Genomic DNA, 12487 nt, shown 5'->3' on the forward strand with positions numbered 1-12487 from the left:
ATTTTTTAAGTAAATATTGATGTAAAAGGTCACTTCATCTCATGATTGACTGTAAGGATATTGATTTAGTTAACGTCGCCAGAGGCAGCAAGCAATTCAGATTTGCATCAGTAAACTAAGATATGATGAAAAAAAATATTTACATAGACAATATGTGGCCTTTAATGTTTGGTTGTAGTATTCCCATCACAGTTACAGTACGTAATTAATTAAAGAGCTTGCACCATAGACTGTATATATGCCCTAAGGTCGCTCCTGCTAGATTTATTAAGAGAAGGGCTTTCAGCAATCTCACTCCTAATTGGCTCTTTGGTTGCTATGATACCCATGCTCAGATTTCCAAATATGGTGCTCGGTTGCAGATTAATCGTTATAACTGCTAGTCTTGATGAGCCTCGTTTGCTTGCAACCGAATGTTATGGGTGATGTTACACTCACATAGTCCACTACTGTTATACAATCTATGGCTTGTGGAAAATTGTGTCTTGCCCCAGTACAGAGATATTATAAACCTACTGCCTAATTATAAAGTATTTTATTGTCATAGGAAAGCCATAGGAAAGATGCAAATATATTATTTATACTTTTTTAAACTATTATTATTATTATTATTATTATTATTATTATTATTAATTAATTTATTTATTTTTATGTGTGTATGTATATATGTATGCATATATAGGGATGTATGTGTGTATGTATATATACTTTTTTTCTGTTCCCGTGTTTACCCGGTGCCCAGGGGTGAGGATTGGGAGGGCTGTAAAATGTTAAAATGCAAGGAAAAATATGAATGACAGTGTTTTATTGTTATACAAGCATAACGTACACTGTTAGCATGCTAGTTGTTATCATCATTACCGTGATTGCAAAACAGCCTTTTAAAAGTTAGCTTATAAACTCATCACCGTGAATAATTAGGATGCTCTGAAAGCATTAGGTAATTGAGGAATAACTTTGAACCACTGCAAACCGTCTGAAATGAACTATTGCTGATTCCCACGTTTTTGAAACAGTAAAAAACATCTACAGCGGCTTTTAATATTGTCATTCTCCACATTCAAAGATCTTTCCTGTTAAAAGATCCTTGTTCATTCACCCATATTATGTTAGATTAAATCCACACTAGCAAAATCTGTGGTATTATGTTATCGCCATTGTATTTTCCATAAAAAAGTATTCCTCCTGGCTACGGATTCCTTTCCCTTTAGCGTTTCACATTACACGAGGTGAAAATGAAGTCTCCTACTCCCACCTCAGTAGGATGTATGTCTGTGTAACGTATTGATTCCCAATGCGTTGTCAATCTCTCCTATATGCAATTACATTATGTCCAACGGTATGCGGTATACACGACTCAAAAAATCAATCAAGGTTCTCACTTCAGCTGTTGTCGAATATATCCCCATGTCGATATAAGTAAATGTAATTCCATCTATGGGTTATGGCACATTTTCGGTAGTGTTGGCTTGCTGTTTGTTAGAAGGACAAATAAATATAAAAACAAAAACAAAAAAACAAGGGCATTGGAAAAGTACATGCAGCTATATATCTTGGTTGACATGTTTGAATGATGGGTCCAATCCTGCAAGTTTCAGGGAGGGAGTTGTGTTCTTGCTTGTATGAAAACAAGTTAAAGGGGATATAATCTGAGCTTTTAAATGTTATTTGTCAAAAACATACTGTACGTGGAGTTATATTTTGCTTGTCTGGCAAATCTAGAACGATATCTTTGTATTTTTTATACAGAGTGATATCAGTTTGGTCCCCAACAACCGTTGCTTCTGCGGAAATTCAGCAGATTTTTTAGCTTGTTACGATTTTTTTTTTTTTCCTTTATTTTTTCCAATACAGACAAACTGTGCTAATCCACTTGTCAATCACATCCCCACACCCATTTGAAAACAGAGAGTTAAGTATTGAGGAAGTGTGTATTCTGGATCCCAGGGAAGTAATTTGCTTCATTCACACTTGTTTTATTAATCCTGGTTATGAGGTCTTCTGTTAGCACTCAGTAATCACTTGAATTTTCCCCAGATTGTTGTGCCACAGCTAAATATCCAGTCATCTGTGGAGATTTTAAGTTCAAACTTCATCAGAATTGTTGTGACAGTCTGTCAATAATGTGTATTTGTATATAAAATATAGTCAAAACAAGGGGTATGGGTCAAAATAAATATATATTTACAAACCACACACTGCGAACAGGCGGGAATTGGCATTAGCTAATGCTAATGATTACGCATGATATATTTGATCCACAATTAAGTCAATAGCAGAATAAACCACACTTACCGATCAGGAACAGCATCCAGTCCATCAAATCATCAGGTCCTCTGCTCCTCAGTCCATCATGAGATCTTCACTCGGTTCCACGAACCGCTCCAGGTCCGAGATGCCTCTAGTTTAACTTGTACAAACATCCACAGTGTCCTCGGTCAAGTACTTCCTTTTGTTTTGTCCGTTTCGTCATGTTTAAAACGCAAAACTGCTGCAAAACAGTGCGTAACAGTGCGCCCGAGGACGGGCCGTCGGAACGTTAAGGGGATAAACACTTAGCGTCATTAGCATCATTAGCATCATTAGCATCATTAGCATCATTAGCATCATTAGCATCATTAGTGAGTTTTTACTCCACATCGGCTAAAACTCTGGTAGCGGCTCATGAGGACGCCTGTCAATGACGTAGATAAGCTGCGCAGATACGTCTGTGAATCACATAATTGTCTGGAGCAGCTCGTCCCCGGTCACACTCACTGACTCACATTGAAAAATAGCGCAGAATGAATCGTTGTGTGTTTATTTTATTTTCAACTCCGGTCCGATTTTTTTGTGCTCGGCACAGATTTTCTGTGCGCGGAGACGTGTCAGCAGTGCGCAATTGCGCACGCGCGCAGTTTAGAGGGAACAGTGGGTGCAGGACTTTTAAGTTAGAAAATGTGAAATACAAACGCCAAAGTGACCAAAAGCCTGTTCTTCTCATCTCTCATTGAACCATAAGTTGATGATTTAGTACTTACGGTGATGGACCAAATATTTCAATACTGACAAACTTCGATCAACAAAAGAAATGTGAATGAAATTAAATACAACTTGAATGTTTTTGATGAGGAACAGTGTTAATGTTAAAAGTTCAGAACAGAACAGTCAAACTCGCGTGCCTTGTAAGTTCCTCCCACAATCCTTTGGACTTCCAGGGTTTCTGACACTTGTTACACACACTTGGTGGAGGTTGCCATGGGAACACAGATAAGAAAAAGTCACAGTATATTGCTTGTGGAGTAGACAGGAGCCAGGGGACAGTAGCACTTTTGAACATTACACTGAAGGGGACGTGTGCAGTTCAGTTCAACAGTTCCAGAAATATGGACTGTTAAGTTTTGAAGAATAAATATTAGCTATAAAAATCACAGTAAAGTCAATTTAATTTTGAAGGATTTGCTTCAGGTGGAAATGTTACTTCTTCTATTACAACTACTGCAATAAAACAATATGGGGATAACAATATTGATCTTCCATTAAGTTGTTGGAATGAAATACTCGACTCACTGCATCTAAACTACAGGGTGAGCAGTTTTTTATGCAGAATAAGACAAGGTATGTGTTGTTATGGAGGAAATGATGGTACTTCAAAAACTGCAGCCTTTGAGATTTGTGTTCTCTCAAATTACATTTTTTATTCTATTTCAGTTAATCTTGCAGCTTTACTAAAGTGTAGTACTCAACTCACCTCGGTACCATTGAATGCCTCAACTACTACTACTACTACTACTACTACTACTACTACTACTACTACTACTACTACTACTACTACTACTACTACTACTACTACTACTACTACTACTACTACTACTACTACTACTACATTGATTGTGTGTAAATGAACAAATGGAGGAATCATGAAAATGCTGCAATTGATATCCAAAGAAGAGTTTGCAGTGTGTATAGAGAACAGAGATGATGCCGTACACGTTCTATGTACTTTACAGGCTTGTTGTCATTATTAATTCACTCCACTCTCGATGCCCTGGGGCAGACTGACAAAAGCGAGGCTGCCTGTCTGCTCTTTTGACCAGCACATTTGCACACACGACCTTCGGTTTGGTGGAAAAGTTTTCTAACCACTGAGGCACTGCTGTCCTTGGATGTAGTCGGTTGTAATGTGAAGAGTTGGAACCGGATCTTTTTTTTTTTAAATATAAGAATATAGGGATATCTTTTGTTCTGATTTCTATGCAGGGCCAGTCCTAGCTTTCAGTGGGCTCTAAGCCGAATTTGTCTCTGGGGCCCCCGACAGCAGATGCGTCCTGCTCAGCTATTGGTGATTCACATTTGACAACATTCTGACTCTGCTCCCATCACCTTGACCAGTTGTATTTGTATTTATATGACCAACATCAGACTGAAAACATCCAGAATGTCACAACTACAATAAGTTTTTTACAATTCTAGAGATTTTATCTTCGATTCTGGTGGATTTGAATGTGTTCCAGTTGGCAACAGTGTGCTTACATTTACATTATAAAGGGTCCTTGCACCAGTGTAAACACATAGCTGCCCTCACCTCTGCCCGATTCAAAAATAAATGTAGCAACAGCAGATATTTTGCTACTATGGGTATAAAACAAATGCAATTGTTTTAGAGGGATATTTAGGCTCCAGGAAACACACAAGCCCTGTGCCCAATAAAACTTGATATACTATATTATTTTCAATATAAATGTATGGGCTCTTGGGGGGCCCCTGGTTATACTGTTTTATGCTGAACCAAGAATCAGGACAGAAGCAGAGCAGGCGACACAAGTGAGAGCTTTGTGGAAAAAAGTAAGATTTTGCATTATAATAACAGTTAATAATAATAATAATAAAACTATTATTATTATTATTATTATTATTATTATTATTGTAGCGCAACGTTTTATTTAATTGTGCATCATTTCAAAGGGTAAACACACACTGACTTAGCCTTGGTCATTTCTCTCTGTGATTATTTGTTGTTAAAGTAGAGTTTTCTTATTGATTTGCCATATAAATAAATATTCAAAGAGCGAGTATTTTGAACAGCTCTTTGAAATGAATAATTCCAAAAAATGTGGATCCCGTAAAAAAAGCCAAAAGTCCCATCACTATCTGGATGACAGGCCAAGGTAAGTAAGTAAGTTAATACACTACTTACCTCACTGAGAATAAATCTGTGCTGCCAAACCTCTACTACTATTTTTATCTTATGGAGTGCACCTTTTACAACTGTGCAGGAGACTTGCAGGTTTCAAATCTATCAAAGTAACAATTGCTCTAAAGGGCCTGTTTCCCATGTATTTGAGCTAAATGTGTCTTGCCCCAGTACTTTAATATTGCAAAAGTAGCTCTTGAGGTCAAAATAAGTCTGCTGTGTGCTGTCTGCATCTAATTAGAAAACATTTTATTGTCCGATAATCAGGAAGTGTGTTAGCATCCTAGTTGTTAGCTTTACTGTCAGTGTTAAACTCCACTCCACTATAAATTGTGATGAATAATTCGGATGTTCAGAATGTATAAGGTAAGTGAGGAATAACTTTGGACAACTGCAAACTATTTAAAATGTAGTTCTAGTTCTGTTTTAAGTTTTAAAGAGAGTAAAAATCACATACAGCACAAGACAAATACAAGCTCAGTGGAGTGTTTGTTCACTGATCCGAAGGCTGGCGGTTCGAATCCCACTCTTGATATAAACATCATTGGTTGTGCTCTAGGGCAAGACACTTAACCCACCTCGCCCTTAGTGTTTGTGTACATTGGTGTATGAATGGGTGAGTGGTTCCTTGATGTAAAGCGCTTTGAGGGCCTTGACGGTGGAAAAGTACTATACAAAAATGTGACCAACCTTGTAAGCAGGATTACTGAAACAACCATGCATGAAAAACACAACTCTGGGTATGTTTTTCACGAGGGAACATTATAGATAAAAGCTCCAGAAAGGTCAATTTTGCATGACATGTTTCCTTTAAGTCCTTGTCCTTATGGTAAAGATTTCCTCTCACTTTATGTAGTGTGTGTTTTTAGTGCTGTATTGGATTTGTGCTTGGGAAGTGGCTCTCTGACCTATTGATTGGGGACTATTGTTTTAGCAGAGACTGTTGCGTCACAGCCTCTGCTCTGGTACTTTTATGAAATCAGACAAGACACAACAGAATGAAAAGAGCATCCTCGTCATGTTTGTGTCCTCCGGCTAAACATGTGCAATGTACAAAAGCAAAATCTGACTTTTATTTGTAACAGCCTCAAGGAAAAAAATACATTAAGAAAGGACTGAATGTATTGTACTGGTTATGAAGAAAATATATTAAAGAATGGATATTTCACTTACATGCCTTATTAACTGCAAACATAACATAACTGCATAACATATTTAGATCACTGTGTTGCGTTTTATTGTTTTGAACATGATATATTCACCAAAAACAACGTATTAACATGTTTCATTAGTTTCGCTGTTCATTCACTGCCCCTTCAAAGCACAATCCCAACATAATCAGTGTATATCCCGCTAATGAAATTACTGCATATAGCATCAGGATTGTTAAGTTGCTATGTACAGTTTTTGTATATTTATGGAGAACTGTTGTGTAGGAGCATGGAGGGTGTACGCTTGTGGGCGGAGCATTGGACAGAGTCATACAGCTAACCGTAATAAGGTTTGAATAGAGCCTGGGACTGATCGGTAAATGACTGTAAAATGGATAGATGACATATAAAATAACATGTTTTTTATGAGGAAACGAAATTGTAACATGGTAAAAAGCTCAAAAAAATCTATTTGCATTTTGCATAATACACCCTTGTTAATGAGAGTGGTTAAACAGAAAAAAAAGAACAATTTAAGATGTATTAAAAGTGACAATATCGTCTGCCCTCTCTCCATAACTGCTGCTGTCAGGCTCATCATTTTGGTCTTTAAATGTTTGTATTAACCCTCTACATCAGGGGTGTCCAAACCTTTCTCCTTAAGGGCCACATATAAAACAAAAACAAAGCTGAGGGCCGACTGAGGGCCATAGACTGGTCGTCAACACAGTGAATACTTCAAATCTGTGTTATTATTACAAGTTAGACTGAACCACTCGACCTTTATGCTTACATCCTCAATGGGACACATTAAATACTTGATATAGGCTTGTTAAAGTAGATTTTCAGAAATATACAGTAAAAAGTACTGTTAAGGTAATATGGGCCAATTCACCTGGAAGCTTGAGGGCCAAGAAAAATCGGTCTGAGGGCCGCATATCGCCCCTGGGCCACAGTTTGGACAGGCCTGCTCTACATGATCCTGGTATTTTTATTTTGTTATTTAGTTTGAACATTAATTACAGACCAGTGAGACACCTTCTGTCCCCTAGGTCACTCCCGCTAGCATTAGCAACAAGTTTGATTGACAGCGCTGCTAAGGAAGCCTCACTCCTGATTGGCTCTTTGGTTGCTATGATACTCACAGTCAGAATAACAAATATGGAACTCGGGTCCAAATCAGCCACTATAACTGGAGCCTTCACACACAGCATTCTCCTTAAATATACAAAAACATGATACAAAACTGTACACAGAAGCTTGACTAACCTGAAGTGATGTGCAGTAGTTTCATCAGTGGAATAGTGATCTGAGGGGTGACTTAGCACGGAGAGCAAAGAGAGGGGAGGCTCAGAGTATCAAAAACAAAAGTGATACAAAACATGTTAATATGTTATTTTCTGGGAATATAGCATTTTTAAAACAATAAAAGGTAACATGGTGATCTTAATATAGTTTGTGCTAGGAGTAAATACCCCATAGAAGTAAAATCCGCCCTCTTTAAAGACTAAACATACTTAAAATTACGATGTTTTCCCTCTTTCTCTCCTTTCAATACCACACACAAGCAACTGAGAGAGCTCTAGCCTCTTCTTTTCTACCACCCTGACAATACATTCTATGAACAACCTTGAGACTCCATCTTGCACCTGCCTTATCTGTTCTCTCCATGCACCTGCAGCAAGGTTACCTCCTCCCTGGGCGACTGTGTCCACCTGATACCTCCTCTCCTCCCCCCTCACTCCTCTCCTCTTCTCCCCTCTTATTCAACCCTCCAGGCTCACGCACATGATCATTACTACAACTAATATAGTAGGATAGGAAACAGTCCCATTGAATTACAGCAGATTTGGTTACATTCTGTTTAAATCTCCATGAAAAGACGGGAATCAGAAATATATGACGTCGACGATACAAACTATATGTGACTTTCCTGATGGAGGGTCTGCCACCTGCTTGTCTCCATGGAGATAGGATTGCTTTGCCTAGAAGCTGATGTCATCAATATTCCGAGCGGGGTGAAGCTAACTAAAGGCACGGCTCTGTCTGAAGCCCTCTTACTCAAGTTAGACTCTAATCTGAGCTTTGTTTTAAATCAGACCTATCATGCAAAATCAACTCTCCAGAGGTTTTAATCATGTTATAATTGGGTTGTGTTTGCGCGTCGTGTCGCCATGGTAAGACGATCACGTTTTTAATCATAGCGCACGTGCAGCAGAGGTCAGGCTGGAGGACAGTGGAGATACGAGTGGTTTCACAAATGCGCGGATTTGCATTTTAATGACTTCTCAAAGCGATCTGCTGCTATAATACCGTCCTCATATCTTGTTCTATTGGCCTGAATGAGTGCCATATTAAACGCATACACTCTTTATGGCGTCTAAGCAAACAGCGTGTCATTCTGTACAGTTTATGGGAGACCAGATGGTGAATGGGTTTAACATAGCAGTACAGGAGCGGGATGGGATTGGATGAATGATTTTTCTCTGTTTAAATGACCGATACATTTGATTACAGAACATGGATGGCAGGGTTGTCTCTCTGATCTGAATCATCACCTAAATCCAATCATTATTCAGTGCTAGTGCAGCCTCTACAGCTCAGTGAGTGAATTCTCGAAGTTCTGAGCTTTCACATGAGGCCTGTTTGTATACTGAGAATGAGAAAAAACTTGTATGTGTCCTCTGTCTGCAGGTTAAGGCTCTGGCAACCTTTTTTTACATTACATTCCTTCTTTTAATCCAAGAATATCGTGCATTTCAGAACATGTGTGTAGAGGTTTAAACTACAGGGACACTTAGTTCTAAACTCCAGGGATTTCCGTATGTTGTAATAATAATAATGTTTTACACTTTAATGTGTTTTACAGACTTACCAACACTTTTCAAAGCACTGTACTATAGTCATTATTCACTCACTACACACACAGTGCTGGTAACTACTATTGCAGCCACATCTGCCCTGGGGCGGGCTAAGATCGCCAATCTGTGCCACTGATTCAAGAAAACCGCCATCTTTACTTTTAAAAGCGCAATGTGTAACTTTTCTGGTGGAGGATCTGCTGCCTTCTTGTTTCCATGGAGATGTTTTTTGTTCCTCTATCTTTGTATTCATTCATTTGTTTAGGTGTTTCTATTGCTTGAAAAACATGCATTATTACTGTGAGTGGGGTTGCCTCGCCATAGACCTGATCTGTAACTAGGCCTGGTGATATTACTTGCTTGTCTCCATGGAGATAGATACGTATGCCATACTGTGGAACATTTAAGGCATGGAAAAAAAAAAACCAATAAACATCTTCATAGACAACCAGGGGGCCGATCCTCTTCCAGAAAAGTTACACAGTGCATTTTTAACTAAACTCTTTGATGGATACAGTGGAAAATGAAACAGCAGCTCATCTGTGTCAGACGAGGATAAACTGAAAAAAAATGAAAATGAGATTGAAATAGTGTTCTAAGAAGCCCAGCGTCTGAAGTGGCTCTTAAAGGGAATACTGTCTGCACATGAATAATAAACAACAACAAAAAAAAAGAAGTGTGCACATGTACCAAACTGCATGAGCAGGGCCACTCAGAAGGGTCATTTTAGTCCTGTTTTGTCACTTATTTCAGGTTACATCATATAAACCAGAGTAGACTAGACTAAACCAGATCAGAACCATGAAAGTATATTGACCCAGGTCTAAAACAGGTCTTAACACAGACAGAGGACTACGGTAATACAGACCTTTTTACTTCAACATGTCAAATTCAATGTTTTTTTCAATGGTTCAGTGGTGTCAGTCATTTGTGTCCTTAGGCGAGACACTTCACCCACATTGCGTAGTATGAATGTGGTGTGTGAGTGTTGGTGGTGATGCCTATGGCGCAGATTGGCAGCCTCGCTTTCTTCAGTCTGGCCCAGGGCAGCTGTGACTCAGAGTGTACAGTGAGTGAATAATACACAATTGTAAAGTGACTTGAGCGTCTGGAAAAGCACTATGGCCCCTGCTGACAACCTCTATCACACCTTGTTAGGAAAAAATTACCACATATGACACTGTTTTTGAAAATTAGATCTGACATTTTGCTGGAAAAAAATCCATTAATGGACCAAAAATAAATAAAATGTGTTTTATGTAATCAACCACCACAAACCCTACACACACTAGTGACAACCATTTACCTGTCTGCAAACACAAAATGAATGTGTTTATTTTGTGTCTTGTTAAAATTAATAGGATAGATTGTTAGCACCAGGCTGTGTGCGCAGATGCTCTGAACATGTCACTCCTGGAAGCATCACTTGTATGGCTGAACATGGACATTAGATAAAGGATAAATACAAAAAATAATCACAATATTACAAAAAATAGTATGTTATGATGTAGCTCCATGTCTTTCTATTGGCGCTATTGGTTTACTTTTTAGCGTTTGTAAGTTATTTCAATAAAACCAACAAATTAAATAGCGCTTTTCACAGTTGCTAAAAATAGATTGTGACGTCACATCGCAAAGCATTATGGGATAGCCCTTTCCATAAACAAAAGCAAAGCCGGTATATCCTCCTCCACCAAAACAACCTCCTCATTCTCCAACTCTAACATTCTGTAACATTAAATTCAACAGCTACAAAATGTCCCGTCCCCATTAGTTTGCATGAATGCTTGAATAAAATTTCACAGTACAAACATGGCCGCCGGAAGTGGACATCTGTTACTATAGGTTACCATGACAACGGTTCATCTACCTTTCTTAATGTGCTATTGAACTACTACCCCCTGTCACATCCTATTCTAACACTGTAACATCCTCACTTACCCCAGCTGCCCCCCATATATGCCCCCTCAGCCCCTCCCAGACACAACGACTGACCCGACAACCGTCCCGTCACCACCGGACCCTCCTCACCACCGGACCCTCCTCACCTCCAGAACCCCTCCTCCCCTCTGCTGTAAGAACCAGCCTGTTTTGTTCCAGCAGCTGTGACGCACAACTGTATGTAATGAACAAGGACAAGAGAGACAGGGAGGAGAGAGACGGGGAAAACGGAAGGATGGGGGAATGAGAGGGGAGAGAGAGAGAGGAGGGAGAGAGAAAATAAAAGAAAGGAAGAAAGGGAGAGAGAAATGGAGGGGGGTGATAAAGAGGAGAGACTCAGATGGTGAGAGAGGAAGAGTGATGAGAAGAGAGAAATCAATTGGAGAGAAGGGAGAAAGGGAGGGAAAACAGGCAGAAAAAAGGTGGGGAGATGAAGAGAGAGAGAGGAGAATGAGAGAAAGGATGAGAATGTGAAAAGGAAGAGAAAGAAAGACAGGAGACAGAGAAAAAGAGGAAAAGAGAAAGAGTGTAGAGAGAGAAGAGAGAAAGAGCAAGGTGAAGAGAGGGAGGCAGTGGAGAAATAGAGGAGAGCGGGAGGGAGAGACAGATGAGGAGAGAGGGAGAGACAGATGAAGAGAGAGGGGTAATAGACAGATGGAGGAGAGGGAAAGGAGCAAGAGGGATCAAAAAGAGAGAGAGAAGGAGAGAGAGAGAAGCAGGAAGACAGAGAGAAAGAGGAAGAGAGAGAGAGAGAAAAGGAGGGAGATGGAGCGAGAGAGAAGGGGGAAGAGAGAGAGAAAAGGAGGGAGAAGGAGAGGGAGAGAGAGAGAGAATGAGGAAGAGAGATAAGGAGGAAGGGAGAGAGAAAAAGAGGGAGAAAATGAAGCGCAAGCGAGGAGTGGAGAAGTAGGGATGCTGAGAGAGAACAAGGGAGGGAGGGAGGGAAGGTTCTTATGTCACCGTGACAACGCACAGTGGGACAAACAACACGTAACCCTCCATTACCTTCTAATACCGGTCCAGCTGCTCCTTTTAGAAATATGAGGAAAAGAGCAGAAATAGAAATAATCACAGAATATAATACAAATCGAAGAAGACAGACGAAGAAGAAGATATAAATAAATATTGAAGTAAATATTAATGTGAACTTGCATGTGAGGTCTGGAGAGATAAAGGAGCTGTTAGTACATTTAGTCCAGGTTAGATCACTTTGCTTTTTGTCTGATTGCGAGATAGGGTTGACTGCATCTGCTTTAAAGTGCTTTTGGTCCAAAGCTATTATGCATTATTTTAATCTACTTGTGTAGGTAATTACAGAGTTGGAATTTCATCGATTAACTTTAAAAATATGTATATAAAAC

Source organism: Periophthalmus magnuspinnatus, chromosome 8 (assembly GCF_009829125.3).
Source record: "Periophthalmus magnuspinnatus isolate fPerMag1 chromosome 8, fPerMag1.2.pri, whole genome shotgun sequence".
NCBI classification, from domain to species: domain Eukaryota; kingdom Metazoa; phylum Chordata; class Actinopteri; order Gobiiformes; family Gobiidae; genus Periophthalmus; species Periophthalmus magnuspinnatus.